The following is a 23,770-nucleotide window of genomic DNA, read 5'->3' as shown; positions in this document are numbered from 1 at the left end:
TCTAAAGATAAGAGTCCTTGGATAGTCTGTATGGGTTTTTCCTGCTCCCTAGTACACCAAATGTTTGAGGCTGAGGATGGTGGTGGGTGGGAAAGCTGCCACTCTGATAGATTAAATGGGAGAACCAGAAGTCTCAAAGGCATTATTGATGCCAAATGGAAATGAATTTAAGACTGTTTATAATCAGTCACTTAAGTATGCTGATGTCACGTGGTTAAGGATAAAAAAACAGCAGCCAGGACAACTTAGGGAGCAGGTACCTGAGCAAGGACAGTGGTTGGGAAGGATAGGAAGGTGGTAGGTGACCTTGGTTGGGAGGTGATTAAGTCAGAGGAAGCAGTAGTATTCAGACTGTGGACATAAGTAGATGAGGACTCCTCACAATACAGACCACACTCTGGAAGTCAGACCTCCTGGAATAGAAGAAAATACAGAGTGTCCAAAAGTGAAAGGGAATAAATAAAGAGAAATAAAAGAAACGAGAAAAGGAAGGTACTATCTCATATGAAGAATGTTTGACTTTAATAATGAGCTTCAGCTTCCAATCTTATGCCTACCAAGTCCCTGCTTTCATAGTTTTCCCACACCAGCCAGACCTCTCAATTCACTCCTGAATTTGTAGGATCCATCATTACACTCTCCAAGACATGGCCAAGTCATCATTTAAAAAAAAAAAAAAAAAAACTGCAGCCTATGGGAAGATAATAAGTAAAATGGAGAGGGGTGTGTTTGTGCCTGAAAACAGGAAGAAAATCCTATCGTGTGGAAACTGGACTGACACCCTAAGCTGAGAAAGGTGTGAGAAAAATTCTGGGCTAGAGACCTGGCAGGGCAATGGGGTGGGGGCAACCCAATGAGTGGTTAACCTCACATCCCTTCCAAGTGCAATTCTAGAAATATCTGTTGATCTGTATTTCAAGTTTCTCAAAGAGCATTTTAAATCATGCTAAAATGATTTCTTCAAAAGCAAGTCATGCTAAAGCAAAAACAAGGCCATCAAGGAGTTTTAGGACACAAATTAATTCTTGAAAATGTGGGATTGTTTTTTTTTTTTTTTAATTTTTAAAAAATATTTTTGGTTGCAGATGGTCACAATACCTTTATTTATTTTATTTCCTTATTTTTATTTGGTGTCCAGGATTGAACCCAGTGGCTCACACATGCTAGGCAAGCACTACCACTGAGCTACAATCCCAGCTGCCAAAATGTTTTAACCAAGGTGATTATTTCTTCCATGTCATGGCAATCAATGTATGAGTCCCTCTATAACACCTATGTCTCTGATCTGGCAACCCGTGTCTGGCTTTATGACAAAAATACCTTTTCTCTCTATTCCTAGATGGTATATTAAAAACTGCAAGTGCGCTATATTTGTGCAAGATGTCGCCACAGGAGGAAACTGGCTGATGGATACCTGAGACCACTCTGTACTATTTTTATGACTTCTAAGGAGCCTATAATTATTTCAAAAGTTATTAAGCAAAAGTTGCCAACTGTCTCAAAAAGTTATCCTCAAACTAATTACAACAAATGAAAAGTCAAATCTCAGTACTAGATAATTAGTCCCAATCCTGCCAGTTCTCCACTAAATACTGGAGAAAGACATTTCTTTGAGAAATCAAAGGAGTCTAAAACAAATGTCTAGCCAAGTTATATTCATTATCTTAGAAACTTAAATGCAAACTAGTAACTCTAAATAACAAAATTAAGATTTATAAATTAGTCTTCCAATTCTAAGATCAGGAACAGAACCCCATACTATTCTATCCCAGCTGAAACACTGTACTGATCTTAAGACTCTCCATTATTTTAGACACCACCGGGAAAGAAACAAATTTAAACAATTAACTGATATAAAGTCTTAAAGACAGTCTTGGGTCACAGTCCAACTAGTTTAGCGAAGTTTCTTCTGGGGTATTTTGGCAATTTCTTCTGCCTTCAGTTGTACTGCTTGTCATACAAAACGTAACACAGCTACTTCTTTTTAGGTGTTGCTTTGAAGGTAGAATTTCATTCATTTCCAATAACAAACATTTGCTTCACTAACACCAACTTAACTCCTTTGCTGTTGTCATGCCTTTCTATATACACAACAACATTGTTTCAATGTCAATAAACATGCACTTCAAAGAGTAATTTTATTGAGAGCATAACAAATGGCAGGTACACTCTGTATGTAGATCCAACAATACAAAGAACTCAAACTGTTCACCTTGTGAACACCTAAGGCCAACTATGTGGATGCATGGGCAACAGCAATTGCATCATGACGATTGCCAGGGAGGTGGCAACTGAGAGGCCCAATCCATTCAGACATTCATCCCAATTTCAGCAATGATCAAATTACCAAAGGGATGGAAAGAATGAGTGTCTTAGAATACATGATATGTCATAAATGCCAATGGTTCTCTTCCAGGAATAGATTACAGGAAATGTGTATTTTCTATAATTTATTCCTCACCACTGTGCTCAAGAAATTCAGTCATTCATTCAAAAAATCACTGTGCTAGGTTCAGGGAGGATACTGAAATGAACAAGAGATAGTCTCTGATCTAATGGAGTTTCCAGTTGGGCAGGGAAAGAAATACAATCAAATAAGTGCAGACTACACTAGCTGGTAATGAGTGCTCAGACAGAATAGAGAAGGCAGACAATCCCAGGGTGCAAACAAGGGTAGTGGCGAGGTGGCTTTTGTTTTCTTTACCATTGACTAGTGAAGGATGATCTCTTACCAAATAGCCACAGAAGTGCTTGCTTCCATAAATATCTGGGAAACAAATGAGGGTGGCAAGGCAGAAAGAACTGCGCAGGAACACTGAGTTGAATGTGCCTGATTGACTATATGGACAGTAAAAAGTCTAGTGTCATCAAGGCAGAACAATCAAGGGAGAAGGAAGAGAGGGATGGGGCTGGCGTTGTGGTTCCACAGTAGCGCACTTGCCTACCACTTTACCAGTGTGAGGCACTGGGTTCTATTATCAGCACCACATAAAAATAAATCAATAAAATAAAGGTGTTGTGTCCATCTACAACTAAAATAAAAAAAAGAGAGAGAGAAAGAGATGAGTTTGATTACGCTTGGAAGGCAATGGGGAGGGCAGATCACATGCAGTTTCAGAGTTTATTCACTGTCTTTACACAGGCTATGGGTCTTTATTCTGAGAAATAGAAAACCATGAAGCTTCTGATCAGGAGAGTGGAATGATCTAAAGATCTTTGGAGGGAGTAATAGACAGCTTTCTATTACTGTAACAAAATACCTGACATAATCAACTTACAGAAAGTTTACTTCCAGCTCACACTTTGAGGTTTCCATTCATTTTGGGTTGGTTGAACCCTCTGCTTTAGGCCTGTGGTAGCATAACACTGAAGAAGCTGTGGTAGAGTAAAATCACTCACCATATGAACAGGAAGAGAACATAAGAAAAAGGAAAGGGGAGTCCACAATCTCCTTCAAGGGTTCAGTGACCCAAAGATTGTCCTCCCTCTAAACCCTACTTCTTAAGTTTCCACAACCCCCTAAAAACTGCCACCAGTTGGGAACCAAGCCTCTAATACATGGGCTTTTGGGGGGACATCCAGATTCATACTACAGCAGAGGATGACTCCAAAAGTGAGAATTAAACAGGGGACTCAAGTTGATTAATCCAGATGAAGCATGACAGTGGCCTGTCAGAAGTAGACATACTACATAACTAGGGTAGGCAGGGTATGGCAGGAGCAGGGAGATGCATAGAGGGAAATGAAGATATAGACATGCTAGATTTGAGATGCCAATTAGGAAAGATGCTGAAAGGGCAGTTGAAATTGAGCCAAGTTATGAGATGAAATCATCAGCATCAGTGTTCATTCAGGTGGCATTTCAAACTGAAACTCTAGGTTGAAGTAACAGGAAGATCAACCAAGGAGACTGACAAGGAACACCCTCCCAATAGGTGGTAGGCAGAACACCAAATGTGGCATCAGGAGACCAAGTAAAGAAAATTATTTAAAGAGGACATGATTACCTGGGTCAGATCTTGCTGTCAGGCTGAATGAGCCACGGACCAGGGACTTAACACTGAATTGAAAAATGTAAAGCTCCTAGGCTCTCCTGCCAGGGCCATTCTGAACGAAGAAAGAGAACAGAAAGCTTCAGTGGAGTGAGGCCTGTAGAGTATGGGAGGAGAGGTAGGTGCGGCAGTACACAGAGATAATTCTTTCCAAGAGAAATAGCACACTGGCTTGAAGGGGATGTGGGTGGTAGAACAGATGACACCAGGGAACATATAGATAACTGCAGGGACCTCACTGGCAAATGATGGCATCCAGTACACCAGAGAGGCTGGCCTCCAATGGGGCAGTATAGGAAAGTAATTTACAAGCACCTACAGAGGGTGCCAGTAGACTCACAAGTAGGACAACCAGGAAGTTTTCTTCAAATTGTGCCTAATTTCCACATGATGTGTGTTTAAGACCTTCTCTTTTATATATATAACTTTATTTATTTTTATGTGGTGCTGAGGATCGAACCCAGGGCCTCACATGTGCTAGGCAAGCGCTCTACCACTGAGCCACAACCCCAGCCCCTTAAGACCTTCTCTTAAGACATGGATTACTTTATTCTTCTCTGTGACATTATTGCTGCTACCACATTGGATATACTAAGCCCCAGTCCAGCTTTTTAAAAGTAACTAAGAAACAGAAACACTTTATTGTTTATGTTACCCAGAGTGACCTGTAGCTATAAATTGAAATATCTGGCAAATAGGAAACCACAAGCATCAACAGAGTTATGAGTGATAAATGGTGCTTACTTTTTGTTTGCACAGCTAAGAAACAACAATGCACTCTAAGCAAAGTGCATCAATACAGTCTGCCACAATGGTGCTCCCCTGTAATCCCAGCAACTTGGGAGGCTCAGACAGGAAGATCAAAAGTTCAAGGCCAGCCTGGGCAACTGAGCAAGACATGTCTCACAATAAAAAAAAAAAAATGGGGGGTGGGGATATAGCTTGGTGGTAGAGCACCCCTGGGTTCAATCTCAATACCCCCCAAAAAACTATTAATGCTAATACTACAAAGCCACTACAACAGTTACAGTGTATGTACCCTTTGTATCTTAGTAACATTGTTTAAAAACATCCATCTACATGGCGTATGCCTATCTATCACCTGGAATTACAAGACAAACTTCAGACTGAGTATTTCTCTGTTGGTGATGCCAATCAGGATACCTCTTAGAAGATGGCAACTTAACAGCACCAGGAACAGTCTATCTGTGACCACACAACAGAGGCTGACTTAAGTTCTTAAAAATTGAGGACATCAGACTATCACTGAGCAACTCAAGCCCCAAATGAAGTAATTATCTGCACATGAAATAATCATTTATTGAAAAAATGTCATTTGCCAGGTGACCATGAAAAGCAGCACAAAAATTCTTAGATTGTTCTTGGTGACCAAAAAAAAAAATAAATCAATTGGCTACTGTAATTAGTGTATCCCAGAGGAAAGAAAGTACAATGAATTGAAGAATACAGACTACCTGGGGTCAAATCCCAAGTCCACCATTTACAAACTGCATATTTTTGGGCAAATGACTTAACCTCTGTGCTGTTTTCTGTCTCTAAAATGAAGGTAGCCAATAATACCTATTATGTAACTTATGAGGAAGACTAAATTGATTGTTATGTGCATCCATTATAAACTCATAATTCTTCACCCACTTTAAAAATTTTTTATTGGTTCTTTTTAGTTATACATGAGAGCAGAATCCCTTTTGGCACAATTATACAAGTATAGAATATATGTTATTCTACGTAGAGTCCCATTCTTATGGATGTACATGATGGTGGGATTCACTATGTTGTTTGCATACATGTATGAGGGAAATTATGTCAAATTCATTCCACAGCTTTTCACCTTAAGATTTAACTGGCCACAAAAAAAAAAATTAGTATAAGGGACTTTGTAGGAAACTCACAAAATCAGGGCATAAGGATGTGCTATATCCTTGAGGCACCAATTAGATTACAAAATTTGAGTATAAATAGGTAATTTGCATAAGTAAATATTTAAATTGTTTTAATAGGTGAACAAAACTATAGTGAAAATAACATTACAAAATTCACATTTTAGGATAACAGAGAGACTAGAAGTAAATTGTATGTTTGCCTTGAGGCCCTTTCATCTCTAAGGTTTCCTGTTTTTCTATGGAACTTCAGAGGGTCATTGGCATAAAACATTGTCTACTGAGTTACAAAGAAAATTTCAATCTACGGATTGATTGTGTTTTGAGGGATCTCCTATACGGAGCCCCCAAAAGTTTTAAAAAAAAAATCTAGAAAAATCTATTGCCCTAAAATTAAACAAACAGCAAGGAATGGGGCTAGCAAATACACCAGCCATTTTTCACCTTGCTCTGAGATTTGGAGTCTCCACTAAATGGTACTTAATCTGCCCAATGTTAAAAGTCTATCTTTTTTTTCCTTTCCCCTTCTCTCTTCCTTTGCAGTGATGAAACCCAGGGACTTGCAAATGCCAGGCAAGTACTCTACCACTAAGCTACATCACCAGCCCTTAAGTACCATTTTTAAACTGAAGAGTCTGGGAATTTCTGAAAGGACTGTGTTCTCCACCCTCAACTTTGTCAAAACACTAGGCCCTCCCTACCTTCCTAGGGATGTTCTAGCCATGTTTGCACCCTTCTACCCTGTACTTTCATCCCCAGACTTAAGAGAGAGCTGAAAGGATACTGATAGATTAGCAAAACAAAGACAAGATGATATGGACAGCTCCAGCTCCACTTTGCAGAACTACACACGTTTTAGTCTCAGCATGGGATAGATGCACCCTCACAAGGGGTGTGCAAATTTAAAATATGTATCACCTATAAACTTTGCACTACCTAAAATTAGTAAATAAAATCACAAAATATATTTTTTTTCAACTTTATATGGTATGTAGTGACATGGCTGAGCAGAGGATAATGAAGATATACAATGAACAGTCTTTGCCCTCATGAATTTGTGATGTAATTATAGAGAATAGGTGTGAAGATTAGGAAAGATGGCGGGGAGGGAGTGGCTCCTCAGTGCCTAGCATGTAAAAGGCCTTGGGTTCCATGGGGAGCACCATAAAAAAGAAAGAAAAGGGATGGGATATAAATAAAGCTAGGAAGATAATGAATAATCTAAGTGAACACATGGGCTCCAAAATCAGTTGTACACACAATACCTTAACTTTGTGATGCTATCTTCGAATGAAAATTATCAGAAAGCCCCACAACCATTCTGGTAGAAGCTTTAAAAGTCCCTATTGCAGCTCTGTTCTCTGCTACCCACCCCTAGCCTCAAACCCCACAGTGCCCAACCTTCAGAGCATTCAAGAAGGGGAGATGAGGTATGCTTTCCAAACTGAGCAGGAAGGAAAGGGCCCACTCAGCAGGAAGGGCCTGCAAGACACAGGAATGATGCCCCAGGTGGATTCCATAAACTGAAAAAGAACACAAGGGTCACACATGAAAGGATCAAGGATAGAAGAGTTAGAAAAAGTAGGTGCTACTACTTCCACTTTCTAACTGGAATTTGAATCCTGATGAACAAAAAACCAGCTGTGAGCAGTGCCCGGGAAAGGGCTGGATAAAAGGCACTACACAGAAGTATCACCCATGGGCAGGGAGAGCAGTAGGGAACCCCACTTCCCATCCCAACCTGGCTTCTTAGCCCAGCTCTCACCCAAGCTCCCCATCCCATAGGTAAGAAAAACATGTTAAATGGGGTGGGAGGAGATACCCTAACCAAGATACCCCCAATGACCAATATAACTAATATAAAAGAGAAAAAGCCCAGGGCAGGTTATAGAACATGTGCCTCTCTTTGCCACAGCAGGCCCTACTCAGCATCCTTTCTCCCTGTCCTGCCTTCCTCACTATGGTGTGGATGCAATTCCAGGGAGCTGAATCTCCCAGTATTTTCAAGAAGAAACATTTCAATGTTTATAACTGTGTAGACTAAAGAGAACATGCTTACAAGTCAGTTGGCAGTTTCTACATTAGAGAGGGGTCTAGATCTCTCTTTCATACTACACTAGCCTCAACATCTTGCCCAGGGTCTAACATCATCATGCACTCAATACAGAACTCTTAAATCAGTATATCAGGACCAGGCATTAGACTACAGAGCAAATTGTAAGCCAACTTCTTTTGTCCCTCCTCCATTAGAGAACTGTACCTTAGAGGCACAGAGTAGCAGGTTCCAAGTAAAGAAAAACCTTCTTGTAAATCACTCACCAAGTCACTATTAATAGTGCCATATTACCCTCCACATGAAAATTTTTCAACCTCTTTGGTTGTGCTATTATGTCTACCTTGACCTCAATCTAATCCTTTCTGGCCTCTTTTCCCTTTCACCTTCTTCAAAGACCTTACTCTGGATCTCATTAAGAAAAAGAAATCAAAATCACAAGTTCAGGGCTCACAAAGTAGCTCAATAGTAGAGCACTTGACTTGCATGCTAGGCCCCATCCCAAGCACTACAAACAATAACAACAACAACAACAACAAAAAAAGGAATACAATTTGACAAAGGAATTCCAAACATGCTCCTAGCCACCTGGCAGAAAAATTCTTCCCAGTTCTTTGGTAAGAACCAAGGTTCTGAAAGGCAGAGAGACTCCATGCCCAGATCTTGGTACCCTATTGAGGCTAAACAGATATAGGACCCCCTATGACCCCTACATGGAACTGTGCATACAGTGTACAAGGTAGCAGTTCTATCATAGGTGGATCCTACACACTGGAAGAAAACAGCTATCCAAATTCATAGAGGGATAAATGTAAGCATTCACCACTAAAGTGAAGAACTTAAGTCAGAGCTTCAGGGCAAACATGAAGGTACCCCAGAAATGAATAAACTCTGGAATTGCAAAGACTAAAAAAATTATTGAGGCCTGTGCTGAGTTCATGCATGACTATAGAGATGGTAATATAGCCAGTGGACATGAAGAACAAAGGAAGGTGTGAACCAATTTTTAGAGCAAAGGGAAAAAAATGTTGCCAAAGGAGGTAAACAAGGGACAGGCTGTATAGGATAAGCTCCTTCACTGGAGGGTTCATGAAAGCCAGGTCTAGGTGGATCAGGACTTACTTGCCACTGGTAAGGAACTTCTGTATATGTCCCTCCTCAAACACTCATTCTACTCCCTTTATCTTCTACTCAAGTATACTCAAATCTTCCCTTCTAAAAAACACCAACATTTGCCCTAGTACAGAATGTTAGCTTTATCTATTTCTACTTCCTCTTTTAAAAATGTTGATGATGAAAACTCTTGAAGCATAAACAAAAATAGAGAAGGATCACCCCCCATATGTACCTTTAATTGACTTCAAAAATCACCTGCACTTTGATAATCTTGTTTCATGTATCCCTTCTCACACTGGCTTTACTCCTTTAAGTTAATAAAATTGGTTTCGAGAGGTTAAGTCCCTCACTCAGGGCTACCCCTTCAGAAGCAGAGAGATAGATTATAATTTGGGCCAGGTCAAACAAAGTTGTATACAACCACATGTGTATATGTTGGGGGGAGGAAGGGATGGGTACTGGGGATTAAACTGGGGACTTTGTGCTGGGGAGGCAAGCACTTTGACACTGAGCTATACCCCAGACCAAGATGTGCATATTATATAATCAACACTTAAAAATAGTACAGATAATAAATTCTATAGTACATAATTTGATCACAATATAAAGGTCCTTCTGAGAGATTAAAATTCAGGGAAAACAATATTAAAAAGAGAACAAAAAGCCACTAACCACCCTTTAAAGTAGACTCTTCCACCTCAGGAAGTTAAAAAGATCAGTAGAAGGAAAATAGATATTGTCAATCTTTTTCAGACCAAGAGATGATTTTTAAACATTTTATTTAAAAGGTATTTGTTTTCTATTTTTCAGTAGAATTTACATAGTTAATAGATGAAAGGTTAATATAAGAAAAATATGAGCCAATGTTCCACCATTTTAAAAAAAAAATAAATTATGGAGAAAAAAACTGAATTTTAAAATATTGAATATCAATGTCTATCATTGATAACTCCATTAGTACTATTTTATGCCCTCCTAACACTGTGGGGTGCTGTAAATGATCAAGAGGGCACACATCATTTCCCTTATAGTCAACATATCACAATTAAGACCAAGACACAGACATCTGGTCTTTTCACAAGACTGAGATAAAATGTTTGATTTTATAAAATCAGCTGCCAAGACTGAAATATTTGCTGTTCCCTCTACCTGCCCCTTGAAGTTCTGACTAAATCTCATCCTTTTTCTCCTCTCATATATCATCTTCCTCAAAATTCCTAACACAGAGAACCCCACATCACAACTTTATATCTTTCATTCACCTTTCATAAGCAGTTACAGTCCTCCATCAGAATTCAAGGAGGATTGGTCACAGAGTCTCTCCCTATATATACCAAAGTCCTGGGAAGGTCAAGTTCCCTACATAAAATGGCATAATATCTGTATATAACATACATACATCTTCCTTTATACTTTAAATCATCTCTAAATGATGTGTAATAGCTAATACCATGTAAATAGTGGTTATACTGTATTTTTAGGGAATAACAAGAGAAAAATATGTACACATTTAGTACAGATGCAATTTGCTTTTTCAAATATTTTTGAACCTTGGTTGATTGGACCTATGGATATAGAACTCCTGGATATGGAAAGCTAACTATATTCTCTGGTGATATTTCCTTCATCTTGAATATAAGTACTATATAAAGGCATGATCCTTGCCTATCTTGCTCTCTACTGTATCTCCAATACCTAAAGCACTCATGTGCTAGGTGCTCAAAAGTATTTCTAGCACACAGAACAAACCACTGTTGGTTTGTTTTAGAATCTCTCCTCCTCACCATTCTTCACAAACCTTATCTTTTTCTGCTTTCTATGTTTCTTCTCTCCTACCAGCTCTACTATTTCTTCATTGGTTTTGATGTTCTGACATTTAAGTCTTTCAAAATGTCTAAGGAATGATATATTACACCAGATGTCATGGTTAGGTTCCTTTTTACAGATCTGTGGCCACTTGGAATGCCGTAAAATGGAAACAGTTGGGGTGGTAGATCTAAATTGCTAAGGTCTTTGCAACTCAAAGTGAGTCTAAACACTTAAAAATTAAACTTTGAGGGGCTAGGGTTGTAGCTCAGTAGTAGAGCATGTGCCTAGCATACGCAAGGCACAGGATTCAATACTCAGCACCGCATAAAAACACATGAAATAAAATAAAGGTATTGTGTCCATCTGCAACTAAAAAACTAAAGAAATAGAACTTTGACTGTTAGCAAGAACTCCATATAGAATGTCATTGGATGCTAACAAAGCAGTATCATTGTGGGACATTATATTCAGTGTTTGCCACTCCACCATTTTTAACCCTTATTAACAAATTCAATATTGTGAACACAGCACTCCTGAACTTGATATTTAATACTTTGAACAAAATATGCATTGTGCAAAATGGCTACTAGCTAATTATTACCTCCATGTCAGAAAGTTGTAGTGGAAGTGGAAAAAGACCAAATATCATCATGGGAAATTCATATATCCTAAAAATGAAAACTTTAAAAACTCCTGAAATCACATGTACATCCATTGTTAGTAAAATCTATTCCCTATTTCTTAAGATGTCTACAAATAATATATAGGCATAGCTAACTTGTAGGGATGGAAGAAATCAGGCTAAATTTTCTTTCACCTTCTCACACAGGGAAGACATGGGTTCTAATTTCTTTTCTATTGATTTATCATTGGTGCTAGGTCTCATCAGTGGTTCACTTTGGGACCAGAACATTCATTGTTGGAGGGTAGGGGAGTTGTCTTGTGCATTACTATGTTTTCAGTAGCATCTCTGTCTTCTACCCACCAGATGCCAGTAGTATTTCCGTTCTCTAATCACAATAACCAGAGACATCTGTGAAAATGTGCGCCCAGAGAACAATATTGCCCCTGACTGGGGACCACTGTTTTACAATTCCCAAACATTGCTGGGTGCAGTGACACGTGCCTGTAATCCCAACTCCTAAACTCCCAGTGGTCTCTCAAGACTGAGGCATGAGGACTGCAAGTTCAAAGCCAGCCTCAAAAACTTTCTAAGACCCTAATCAACTCAGTGGAACTTGTCTCAAAAAATAAAAAGAGCTGGGGATGTGGATCAGTGGTAAAGTGTCCCTGGTTCAAACCCTAGCCCCCCTCAAAAAAAAATCCCCAAACATATATCACCCCCATCCAACAATTAAAGCCTAAATCACCAACTTAAAAACTGCCCATCTTTAAAATCCATAAATTGACATCAATGAACAGTTCTGAAAATTAAAGAAACAATGAGCACTCAAGAAATGTTGGTTCCCACTCTCCATTTCTGTTAAGGAATTTGTCCCTTCCAGGTACCTTACTTCCAAGGTGAACTCACATATTTCAAATGAGATTACATTTAAAATAACAGAATGAAAGATTATGATTCCTTCTATCATCTCTCTCCATAGGAGGAATGTTTTCTTAATTTTTAGGAAGAATACCTGAACCAAGTAAACACTTAGCACATTAAAGGAAATTCTTTATATACTTCAATGAATCCTTGCTAGGCCTAAGTCTTAAAAACACAGTGCCTTCAATGATATCTAATAATAACAGCTCCTATACCCCATAGTACTTACAGCCTCCCACCCCAGTTTCTATGGTGATTTTCATCCCTCCCCTCATTCCTTCAAACTTTTTAAAATGAGTTGGGGGAGGGAAAAGACTAAGAGACTTTACAGCTTTTCACAATGAAATATTTCTTTCTAAATTAAGAAGCTAAAAATTTTGGCCAGAGACCTTCTCAAATCCTAAATGGATTAAGGATGAGAATTCAGAGTCGTTTTCTAAGACTTAGTTTTTGACAATCAGGAAATACTAGAAATTGTTCAAGTTGAGGCAGAGTTTAAGCATGCCATGTAGTTGAAAGATCATCAGCAAAATATTAATCACAGCTGAAACCTGACATACCCTCTCCTATGTTCCTTTAGTACAATACATTCCAATTTTACATTCCATTTCCTGTAAGTGCAAATTCAATCTGTCAAACTGGATGACAACACCATAAAGCTGCTGAAATTCTGAAACCCAACCTGCTAAACATCCTGAACAGCCCTTCGCAAAAGAAAAGTGAAAAGAAATGTAATGTATCCTGAAACATCTGAAAATTATATAAGAAGGATTTCAAAATCACCCCCTAATAAGCTGAATATGAACAGCACCAAAAATTCCCAATCTAATTTTAACTCTCCATATTTGTTTTAAATGGCACCCAAAGAAAAATTATCCCTGTGTTCTTAAGAACACTAAAGGGTTTTAAGATCTACTGCAAGATCCCTCTAAGCAGACATTGGCATAAACCCCTGAAAACCGTGGGTTGTATCTTTAAAAGGTGTCAAAGGAAAAGCAGATGAAATGCTGTAATCTCCACCCACTGTCACTTAAGACTTACTGCCCACGCACGGCATAGACCCAGCCAGCATCCTGCATCCACCCGTTCTTTCAAGCCCACTATATTAGACCATGGAAACTCAGGATGTGTGGCCACAGAGGCCCCTGCTCTGGATCCAGCTGGCCCACCACGTGGCGTGGCCGTGACCTTAGTCACACTTCCCCCTGACATCCTGTGAGTGGGCTCAAGCTGGAGCCAGACCTTCCCACCGAGCAACCCGCCCTGCTCCTGGAAATGACAAACCCCCACTCCCTAAAACATTCCATTCTCTGCTTACACCAACAGAGCTTCCTGCTCCCCACCCCTCTTGAACAACAGGTCTTTGAATATCATTCCCAACCCTGGGAACACCTTTAACCATTTAGCCTACTAAGGCAGGCATTTACAATTTCACTTTATACACTATTACAGAAGTGTCTTCTCTGATTTTCACTAACCTATTAATAAACTATTATCACAGTAATCACTTTGATAGGAATTATAAGCACATTCAACATTCAAAATCCCAAGTACAGCACTGCAAAATTTGCACAAAAAGGCTCTTTTCATTATACAAGTGCCTCTTCATTTAGTAGAGAGGGGGTCTGCTAGACTCTGATTTACATAAGCATTATTTCCATGGTCCTTTTTAAGTTGGACTAAAAGGATTTTTAGAAATCTTTGACTTATATGCCCAACTCTTCTCTTTGAAATAGCCCTTTCTTGTTTTAATCTTAATTTTTGAGGAACCCAGGGTTTTACGCATGTACCAGTCAGATGCACCCCCAACCCCCTACATTTTAATAAACAGGTGAATGAGAATGAAGAAAAACTTCCTGATTTACTTGTAGATGTCAAGAAAGAAGCAAGTTTTGATTTCATCAGCCAGTGGAGTTAGTGATGTTCATTGGCTATATATAGTAATCCCATCTTCCTCTAAAATATGTATGTGGTCCTAAGGATGGTTTTCTCAAGATGTCAAGATGGGGAGAGGGACACAAAAAGAACACCCATTGTTTAGCCTCAAACTATTTTCCATATTCACAATCACACATGGAGATTATGGTTCTGCAAAGGATGGAGTCAGTGCAACCTGCCCTATCTCACGACAAGCAACTATAAACCCTGGAGCAGCTATACAAGGACTCTGCAAAGTAAACAGAAGCAGATAGATGAAGAGAGAAGACCAGGACTTGAAATACCAACTGGGAGTTAATTTCCCCATTCCTTTTTTCTCCAGTGCACCCAAGCCTGGGCTCATCACACTGTTACCAGACACTGGATGCTGGCAGAGAGAGAAACAAGAGATGCAGCAGGAAAGAGAACTCTTGATGCTCAGAAACACTAGGGGATATCCTCCAGTTTTCCATTCTCTGTTCTCTCAGGCCACAGTCACTAAGTAACCCCACAGTAGAGATGGAAGCTTAGCAGCAAAGGGAGCCTACAGGAACTGAACAGTTAAAGAGACCAACTTTCCTCTGGATTCAGTGCAGCTGAGGTTCCAAGAAACTGGCCCATTGTGTTTAACTGTCTCTGTCATCTAATTGCTTGGCTCCAGGAACATGGACCCAGTAGTACAAGTGCACAACTGCCAGCACACAACACAGCAGAATACTTAAGAACAAATTTTCTGGCTAAGTGACCAAAAAGAGAATCCTCATGGATCTGGAAAGTACTAGATAGATGGAAGAAAAGAAGCTTTGGAAAGAGACCCCCACAAAATATTTATGAATGGCCAAACCTGGGGATCACTCCACCCCAGGTTTGCATGAATGGATCTCATTCTAAATAGCCTATCAAAGACTTTGAGGACTAAAGCCCTAAGATTCCAGATTGAGCAGCATGAGGTGCGTGCACTCACAATGCAAGCGATACTGGTAACAGCTGATATTGGGACCAATAATCACAAGTTAGTTGGCACTTGCTCACTGAACTCAACCAGGTCAAATGCCTACACAAATGAAAATACAACATTCTTAATAGGATTTAAATAAGATCTAGGGTGTCTCATAAAATTCAAAATATTCAGGACAGAATCCAAGATTACTCAGCATGGGGAAAAAGACAATCAACAGATGCCAGTGCCTAAATGACAGAGGTCTTAATTATCTGACAAAGATAGAATCAATAAAAGAAGAGAAATTCTGCACAAGGAAAATAAAAAGAAGTACTACTGAAGATTTTAGAACTGAATAACAAAATAACCAAAATTTAAAAAAAAACTCTTTGAAGATATGAGGTTTCTACCTCTCCAAAGAAAATAGCCAATCTGGGGCTACGGTTGTAGCTCAGTGGCAGAGTGCTTGCCTAATACCTGTGAGGCCCTGGGTTCGATCCTCGACACCATATAAAAATAAATAATAAAATTAAGGTATTATGTCCAACTAAAAGGAAAAAGAAAATAGCTAATCAGAGTAACAAAAAGAAAAAGGTTTGAAACAAAACAAAGCAGAGCCTCAGAGACTCTAGGGACAATAATAGAAGGTCTGCCACTTGTGTCCTGGAAGAAAAGAGAGGAGTGTTGTGTGGTTCAGGAAAAATATTTGATGAAATACCAGTTGAAAACTTTTTGTAAATTTCACAAGCTATATAAACCTATAAACCTGAAAAGTAGAATGAACCTCATCTAGGATAAACCCAAAGAAAACCATGCTGCAAACTAAAAATGAAGCAAACAATCCTGAAAGCAGTGAGAGAAAATGACACATTACTTCTAGGGACACAAAAGTTCAGACAGCTTTAGATTTTTGCGTACAAAAAGAAATGGCACACATTTCTAAAGTATCGAAGGAAAAGAACTGTAATACAGAATTCTATAGTCATGTTGTAAATTCTTTAGAAATGAAGGTGAAATACAGATATCTTCAGACGAAGGAAAAATAACTCATTGGCCAAACAAAACTTTTTAGACAAAAGGGAAATGATGCTACAAGAAAACTAGGGACATCGGGAACAAAGAAAGAAAAACAAAAATGTTAGGTATCTGCCAGACACAGTGGCACAAGCCTGTAATCTCAGTAGGGAGACTGAGGCAGGAGGTCTCAAGTTCAAACCAGCCTCAGCAGCTTAGTGAGGCCATGTTCTGAATAAAATATAAAATGGACAGAGGATGTGGGTCAGTGGTTAAGAGCCTCTGGGTCCAGTCCTTAGTAACCAAAAAAAAAAAAAAAAGGATATATATCTAGGTTTAGAGATCTATCAAGTCATATATCACTTACAATGTGTCTAAGATAATTTCATCATCATGTAAACGGCATTAAGAATATGCTTCCCAACATGGGATGGCTACCATGTTACTAGGCAATATAATCTCATGCAACCATCATCATGCATGTGGCCTATCATTACTGAAATATTATATAGAGAACAACTATTCTCTTGAGCTCTTAACTGAAAGCAAAAATTGTATCTATGAGGGTTTTGGTGTATACAGAAGTAACACAAAAAATAATTATAAAAAAAGAGGAGGTCAAAAGGACCTACAGGGTGATAAGATTGTTAAATTCTTCTTAGTGATAAAATGTAAACACATAAAAATAAACAAATAAAATAAAGGAATTGTGTCCAACTACAACTAAAAAAAATAAATATTTTTTTTAAAAAATATCAAGATGGACCATACCCTGAATACATTAAGTGAATTTAGAAGAGTCAGTATAACACAAAGGATGTTTTCTGGTCATGATGAAATTAAACCAGATATCAACAGAAAGACAAAAGGAAAATGTCCAAATAACTGTAATTATATAATACACTTCTAAATAATCTATGGGTCAAAGAGAAGCCTCAAGTAATAAAAATATTTTGAGTTGAACATAATAAAAATGCGCCATATCAAAATGCACGTAATACACCTACAAAAATGATGCCTATGAGAAAATTGATAACACTAAGTGTTTATATTTGAAACAAAAGATTTCCAATTAATGATCCAGCCTCCACCTGAAAACAAAGAACAAAACACACTCAAAGGAAGAAGGAGGGGAATGAGAAAGAACAGAGAGCAATGAAATTGTAGATAGAAAAAAGCAGTAGGGGAAAAGAAGAATCAATGAAACCAAACACTGATCCTTTGAAAGTATCAACAACTGTTAAGCCCCTAGTAAGCCCCAGGGGGGAAAAACACCATCAACAAATGGAATCTAACATTTATAAGACATTATAACCAACGAAATCAGAATATGAAAGCTTTTAAAGTATACATGAAACATCATCAAGATGGACCACACCCTGAATACATTAAATGAATTTCCAACTGCCTTTTTAAAAAGGCAGAAAATACAATTTATTAATAGCAGGAATAAAAAGGGGAGTACCATTACAAATCCTACAAGCATCAATAAAAAAATAAGGGCTGACTCTTTCTTAGATGTTAGTACTTACCAGTGGAACCATCTATGGAGTTTCCTTTTTCAAGAGGTTTTAACTATGAACCCAGTTTTATTGAGGGTAACAGGACTATTCCAGTTATCAATTTCATCTTAGGTGAGTTTTGGTGGGTTGTGGGTTGTAGTTTTATCAGGAATTGGAGGTATAAGTAGTTCCTCTTTGATTCTGACTTGATATCCCTGGATTCAAGAAGAGACCCTTTGAGCTGAGGTATTTCAGATGTCTTAGAGGTTTCCAACTTTCTTAGCAGCAGAACATTGGGCAAGGGACACTTTTCGTAGGTTCAAGGGAAGATTCTGAGAAGTAAATTTCAAATTCCCAGTTTCAAAGACAGGATGCCATGTGTGGTAACACAGCATCAAAAAATTGCCATTATCTGGTCAGGGCAGATGATTTCAAATGTTCTGTGAAGTGAGTTGAAAAATGTGAGGCTAGAGGTACAACCTAAGGTAGGGGTATTGAGGAGGGGGAAGGCCAAAGATTTCTCTCTCTTCCACCACTCCAACTACCTTCTGAACCACCTTCTGAGATTCTACCTTCAGGATTCCTCCATCTTATATGCAGCACCATCCTGGCAAAAGCTAAGTGCTGACATGACTTCTACTCACATGTAAATCAGAGTCTGCTTGAATTCTTTATTCTTTTGAAGGGAATTCCATTGCTACAGAATAAGTTTAAAAAACTCTGCCCTCAGATGTCCCAAAGGACATGACTAGAGATTCTGGCATGGGATCCTCAGGAAAGCAACTGGCCAGCCATTCCCAACTCAAGGCAGGGCACTTCTATGGAGTCAGCTGGGGTTTGGAAACAAAGTTGTGGCATCTGACTGACTGGCCGTAATTCTTCCCCTATTTAGTCAGTCACAAACTAAGACTCATAAAGCTGAAAGCAACCTCATAAATCTCCCTGCCCATGTCCTTATTTCACAGCTGAGGGGACTGTAGTCCACATACAGGAAGTGACTGACCTAAGGCACATGCTTTGTTGAAGCAAAAATGGGATTGGGTCCAAGTTCTAGGGTCCCAGCACAGTTCACTTTACACCACAGATAAAAACAAGCATTTATTAGACAGCTACCATATGCAAGGCAATGTGCCGGTAGTTCACCATAGTCATAGTGATCCCAGTGGGAAAACTGACCTTTGGGAAATCAGGGACCATGCAATCTTTTGGTTATTACCATAATCTAGAAAGTGATTTTGTCCTATATCTGAACTACAACCAGATAGGCAAGTGGAGGAGAATGTTACATTAGTAATCTAAGGAGCTAGACAAAAAACTGGACATTGAAAGAAGTAATGACTGTAGCCACAGGTACTTTGTTGGACCAAGATAAGGAAGCCACTGTGAGAAGACTCAAGCCAACCATGACCCAGATAGCCCTGGGTCCTAGCAACCACCATGACATACTCTAAAAAGCAGGAGATTTCTACTAAATCTAGGATGCTATGTTTCAATGCCATAATAACAAAGAAAGAACATGAGGATATATGCATTGAGAACACTTCTGGTTTTAACTGAGAAACTGGTATAAATAACAATTCTGATGGGAAATTTGTATCCAGGTTTGACAAGTTATTCTTCTAGGAGACGTTTCCTCCCCCACTGGTATTCTCAAGATGGAAAACTAGAGTATCCCTGATGTTCCCCTATATTTTCAAGGAATAAATATGTCATGGAATTTGAAACTTAAAGTATGGGTGGCTACTCATTAAGCTTTGGAGTTGTCACATTCCCACGAGGGAAGGTTTAATAAAACTAAATTCCACTCTGTAGTCACCCAACTGATAATTCTATCAAAACAAGAGGTCAAGCTCTATTAACCATAATGGTCAAAAGGTGAACAAGTACGCAATTCCATATGAAGCATAGAGCTTTCTGGAAGAAAATACAGTCACGCACAAGGTAACTATTAGAAAAGATGTTCCCAGAAGCTATAAAACACACTGCAAACTGGGGTCAAATGACCTTTCGGTTTGGGACAGAAAAGTAGGGGAAATCATCAAGCATCACCATCATTTTCTTTAAAAGCATAGAATTAAAGATTTTTAAAATGTTTTTCATGCATGCAGTTTTAAAATGACATATACTCCAGCCAATTCTAAGGACAGAAATAATTTATCATCATCACAAAGGCTATAGGCATCCAAAGCAAGCAGTGGCTACTGCAAAGGCTTAATGGAACACCCCCCCCCCCCGAAAATTATTAATAATAGAATGGTTTAGGTTGGCATTTCCCCCAGAGCCTCAGGAGCTGGCTAAGTAACCTCAGAAGTACCCTGCTAGTTCAGTAATTCTGTGAGTCAATGGAAAAATGACAGCAATTAATCTTGGGTTCTGTGTTTCAATGTGTTGCTAGTGAATGAAAGACATGATGAAATATGTATATATGAAGCTTTGAGCTTTAACTCAGAGTTTGATAAAAATGTCTATATATGTTCACTGATAATATCACTAACACCTAGAATAGGGTCTGGCACACAATACAACCCCCCTCCAAAAAATTTTTTTTTTCCTTAATATACATTCAGTCTCATTAGACAAAAATTCTGCAAAATTAAAAATATGTGCCTGGTTGAACTGAGTGGCACACCTCAGTACCAATGACTCGGCAGGTACAGTCTGGAAGTTCCAGGCCAGCCTGGGCAACACAGTAAGACTGCATCTTTTTTTTGAAAATAGAACTAGCTTCGGCAGTGCACATACTAAAATTGGAACAATAGAGAGAATAGTAGCAAGTCCCCTGTGCAAGGATGAAGTGTTCCATATGTTTAGCCACACAGGGTGGTACACATCTAAAATTCCAGGGGCTCAGGAGGCTGAAACAGGAGGCTCACAGGTTCAAACCAGTCTCACCAACTTAGTGAGACCCTGTCTCAGAATTAAAAGAAAAAAAAATGTGGCACAGTGGTAAAGCATCCCTGGGTTCAAGTCCCAGAACCACCCAAAGAAAAAGAAAAGAAAACCATACACACAAATTAGAAAGGAAGCATCAAATCCAACATCCATTGAGATATTTTTCTTTGGTATAGGTCAGTGAAATCAAACAAGTGAGGGGGAGGCAGGCCTTCCATTGTTTACTAGCTATGTGACCTTGGACAAATAATTTGAATGCCTCTCTTAAGTATCTATGGCCTCATTTCTAAAATAAGGCCAATCATCTCTTCCTCTCAGTGTTATGGTATGAATGCAATGTGGTAATACTGTTGCAGAGCCTGGCACACAACAGATGTTCACCCAATCAAACACCCTTGTGAGAGGATGTGAAAATCTCCATATTCTGGCCTAAACCCTGGATACCAAGTAGAAATTTATATCATCCGTGGTGCTGGGTTTCTTCTCAAAAACAAAGACAAGTCCTTTGCTTATTATTGCAAGAATTTTCTACCCTGAGATCAGAGGCCCAAGAGGAGCTTTCTAGCAAAGTAATGTGTTGATTGTGACTTTCCAGGAGTGAGGGGTTAGAAAGGAGCTGCTTGGTGGGGTCTTTCACATGTCTCTGAGGATGAACCCTCCAAGAGCCCAGGTAGTTGGTGACAGAGAGGCATGAAGAAAGAAAGCAGTGAAGACTCAGGCAGCTAAAAGACAGCCCCAGCATTAGAAGCACCAGGGAAGGATGAAGCATCAGAGAATTGGGACAACTCAAGGTCTACCTTACAGAAGCATCCTTCATTTAACTAGTCATTAACTAGTCAATGAAAAGCAGTTCAGAGCAGTTCTAAGTTGTGATTTCATAGAAAGTTCAAACCAATTTATAACTAAATCCTCCCCCCCCCAAAAAAAAATCTGAAATTGGCTGGTTACTCTGCCCGAATCCATAACATGGATAAATCAAAATGCTGCTACAAGCCTCCACCTTAAAAGCCAACACGTGTATTTCAATACAAGTTTAATATTTTTTCTATTAAAAAAAAAGCCATGAATGATATAATCAGAAAGTACTCACAAAACTGAACAGAAGCATTGCTCTTTGAGAGGGTGCCTTCCTCAATTTGGTCCTCCTTTAAAATGCACAGTCTATATTTAGTTCCTTGTGTAATTTCAATGATATCAAAATCTTTCAGGACTCAGTTTCTCCATCTGTTTTTTAAAAAGGCAGGAAAGGATGGATCTAGCTAACTGTAAAACAATTTACATAATTTCTGAAAAAAAATCATTATTACTTCCCCCTATACCAGGCTTATTACCAAATATGCCTATCTTTGAATATGTGCTTCTCAGAAGGTTAGAGGGAATAAAGTTTAAAAATAACAAAGAGTTAATACAGACTTGAAGGCAAATTTTCTAGACACCTTGTTCACTCCAAAACAGAACAGCTGACCACAGTAGCACCCCTCCTTTCCTTTAATCACATTTCTGTAACTCCATTTCCCAGATGCTACAAACCACACTCTCATAGTCCCCAAAGCTAATCTTAAGAAACAGCCGGGGAACTCTCTTGCTAAGCCCATAGTTGTTAGAATCACTTAAGTATAGCATTAAGTCTACTTGCTTCACACTGCAGATGGTGGCGAAAGCCATGCTCAGCCCATAGCAAGGAGTGTAAGATGCACACAAAGAATGAGACATAACAGTGTTTTGATTTACTATTGATGTGAATCACATGTATTTTTATGATATATGCAAGCTATAATTAAGTTAACACACCAAACAATGCAGTCTATAACATTCTCAAGTAATAATGGAGGAAAAGTCATGAAAACCAAGCGCAGCACAGACCAGCCTATTTGAAAAGCATGGAGTATGCAGAATACAAAAATATTTTTCATTAACTAAGAGAAAACCTTAGTACATTAATTCTAAGAGAATAACAGTACTTATTAAATACTGTACAAATTCTTCCCATAAGCCCTTAACATGATATTCCATGCTCTGGGAGCCCACATTGCTACAGAACACCTAACCTTTTCTAAGTACAAGGGACTGGAGTGTACACAAATAGACCCACTAATTTACAAACAACCAATACAGGAGAACAGTTTAACTTGTTACAACAACCTTGTCCCATAACCATGTAAAGCACTTTTGGTTTGCAGTGACAAAAATCCCTTAAAGACTGGAGAACTATTACTGTAACCAAAAGTTTAACAAAGCACCACTGTTGAGAGTTGATAAAGAAAATTTTAGAAATCAGAGGATTTGTACTAACATACCAACTATCTGCAAAGCAAAACTTCATCTCTAACTATTTCTAGTGGGAGCACAAACCCTCTTTTCTCACTCCAACTCATTTCTGAGGCCCTTAACACTGCATAAAATGTCTGACTTACAACATTTTCAAAAGATCACCCTAAAAAGCACAAAGCAATTTTTAATCCTAGAAAACTGCAAGAACTAATAAAACATTTTCCACTTAAAGAGGAGAAATGTATAAAGGGAGCCAAAATCTTATTGAAAATGCTTAATGATAAATTCTAGTTGTCAAAATAAAATGGAAGTTTATGAAAAATGATCACAACCCAACTAAACATTAACGCAAATGTGATCTATTAAGAATCTAGTCTGCAATAAAAATATATAAGTTCTAGAAGTATATGATTGAATAGGCAAATTCTTTATTTCTCCCATTTCCTTTGGAATGTGTTCACATTACTCTTATAGTTCAGTTCACAAGATGTAATGTGATCTAGTACATTGTGTGAATGGATTCATTTGGAAAGCCTCCTTTCATTCATAGGCTTCAAGAAATGCTTGCTTCCTGTGTTCCAAGGGAGGCCATATTTATAATTAGCAGTTTATATAAGATTTACTTGGTGTGTTTCTCATGTGATTAAACACTGGCAGGGTCAGTTCTGGTGTGGGGAATGGCAGTAAAATGCTCACTTGTGCAAAAGCCTGCAATAATCAACCCTTGGTCTTCAGTTATTACATCCCCAAGGCTCCA

General features: G+C 38.7%; 1 long non-coding RNA gene and 1 pseudogene across 5 annotated transcripts in view; one reads left to right on the top strand and one right to left on the bottom strand.

The window, feature by feature from the left end:
* The window catches only part of LOC131423251 (uncharacterized), a 98,185-nt gene that overhangs the window by 27,379 nt on the left and 47,036 nt on the right, over positions 1-23,770 (bottom strand). For 2 of the 5 annotated variants that reach the window (XR_009224552.1, XR_009224550.1), the window contains exon 4: positions 261-21,966. This is a non-coding gene — a long non-coding RNA (uncharacterized LOC131423251). The remainder of the gene's footprint in view (positions 1-260; positions 21,967-23,770) is intronic. The other 3 variants (XR_009224554.1, XR_009224553.1, XR_009224551.1) reach the window with 3 other exon arrangements.
* On the top strand, positions 20,568-20,659 carry LOC124076340 (U6 spliceosomal RNA; annotated as a pseudogene).

The sequence above is a fragment of the Marmota monax genome, unplaced genomic scaffold (assembly GCF_021218885.2).
Source record: "Marmota monax isolate L192 unplaced genomic scaffold, Marmota_monax_Labrador192_F-V1.1 WCK01_AAM20220418_F8-fsc00225, whole genome shotgun sequence".
NCBI lineage: Eukaryota > Metazoa > Chordata > Mammalia > Rodentia > Sciuridae > Marmota > Marmota monax.
This window is presented reverse-complemented; position numbering and strand designations above follow the sequence as displayed.